The sequence below is a fragment of the Lepus europaeus genome, chromosome 1 (genome assembly GCF_033115175.1).
Source record: "Lepus europaeus isolate LE1 chromosome 1, mLepTim1.pri, whole genome shotgun sequence".
In the NCBI taxonomy this organism is placed as follows: Eukaryota; Metazoa; Chordata; class Mammalia; order Lagomorpha; family Leporidae; genus Lepus; species Lepus europaeus.
Window position 1 is genome coordinate 98,085,871 of NC_084827.1, and position 1,974 is coordinate 98,087,844.

Consider the following 1,974-nt stretch of genomic DNA (forward strand, 5'->3'; position numbering starts at 1 on the left):
AGAGGAACAGAGCAAGTTGAGTAAGTCTGTTAAGAAGAAAGGGATTAACTGTACAACTTTGTGAAAAACATTTGAAAAGAGAGAAAATCATCAGTTTTTATGGAAAGAAATTGTTTCAAATAGTCTCAGAAAAAAATGGCATGTGTTTTGGAATAAATAATTATGACCATAACAGAACTCCATTTAGAAAGTCCTCATATGAGTGGAAAAAAAAGAACACTAATGCAATCTTTCATGGATAGAAGGCTTATTTAGGAAACATCACATTGGCTTGACCATTAACCTTTCAGTTTCTTCCTTGATTGATATGATTTGTCATTTTAGCATAAATCAAAATCATTAAGAACTTAAAAATTATCTACTAAGATCTGTGCTTTATATAATAGATGCACAACTTAGATATTCCTTGCACAACAAAAGTTCTAAATTCAGTACTTCTAAATGTTCTAAAAGAAAATTATTTATTTAAAGATATCCTGTCATAAATGTTTGGTAAAGGAAGGATCCTTTGGAAACATGAATAATTCCCCATATTTATAGGTTAGTCACTTTGAATTTTCATATTTTGAATTATGCTTTCTTAAAGGGAGTATATCCTGACTGGCAATGATTTTATGTTACAAAGTGTGTATCTTATACTTATTTCAAATTTCAGTGCAAAATGAATGCAAACATTATTCCAATCACCTTTACATGATAAATATGCCAAAATATCTTAGCCAATGAAAAATTCCCCACTGCTAAATACATGTTTTCATGAAAAACAAATTAGATACATTTTCCTAAGAAAAAGAATTTAAATGTATTCTTTGAATCGTGTTCTATGATTTTTTTCCTAAGCAGCTTATGCTGTATCTTATAATGTCAATGTTTACCAGTATATTTATATGATTTTCTTTCTTTTGTTTTCCCTCCATTTGGCAGAACACACAGTACTATATAGGCATGTGTCTGAATATTTAGCCATACTATGCCAGGAGTCCACACAATGCTTAGGACTGTTTAGTATAACAAAGAATGCGAGGCTTTTGCCTGTGCTGGTACATTTGTATGAATGGCTCCAAAAACTCTATTAATGGCAGAACATACTTGTCACTTGAAATTTACTAAAGTACAATGAGTTTAAACAAACTACCAATGTTATAAATACTTCTTTCAAAAACACATGATGGCTTCCCCGCCGGAAGTGAGGCCTTTTCCCGGATGGCAGCAGTAGTCCTAGGGGCAGACACCATGGGCCCTGAGCGAATCTTCCCCAAGCAAACTGAAGAACTAGGACCGCATCAGGGCCCTACAGAAGGCACTGGGGACTAGAGCAGCAAGGAACCCGAGGAAGAGCAGGAGGAAACGGGGGCAGGCCCAGCTGGCTACTCCTACCAGCCCCTGAACCAAGATCCTGAACAAGAGGAGGTGGAGCTGGCATCGGTAGGGGACGCGGAGGATACAGTTGCTGACATCCAGGATCGGATCCAGGCTCTGGGGCTTCATTTGCCAGACCCACCATTAGAGAGTGAGGATGAAGGTGAGGAGGGAGCCACAGCATTGGGCAATCCCATGGATCCAGAAAACGTGGAGCTGGTGAAAAGGACGATGGCTGGAGTGAACCTGCCAGTACCAGGGGTTCTTGCCTCGGCTCAGGAGATCTCAGAAGCCCCGTGGGAAGATGTGGTCCAGAAAGCCCTCCAAGCCCGTCAGGCATCGCCTGCCTGAAACTGAACACAGTGAGCGCTGCCTTACCTCCCGACATTCCAGGCCAGAACCAGCAGGGGACTGAACACCTCTGGTTATAGTGTCCATCCTCCCCATCTCCCTTTCCACATCAAGGCAAATCAGACTTCTCAGAGAACCACTTTATTCAGTTCTGTATATACGGGGACATCGGCCCAAGCCCCACCGACCTTGGCATGTATTACTCTATGGAGAATAAAGCACCCTATGTACACAAACACACACACACACATACACACAAACACA

At 40.5% G+C, this 1,974-nt stretch overlaps 1 pseudogene; it reads left to right on the forward strand.

Moving 5' to 3' along the window:
- Window positions 1–1,182: 1,182 nt before the first annotated feature.
- LOC133766040 (male-enhanced antigen 1-like) lies at window positions 1,183–1,710 on the forward strand (annotated as a pseudogene).
- The last annotated feature ends 264 nt before the right edge of the window (window positions 1,711–1,974 follow it).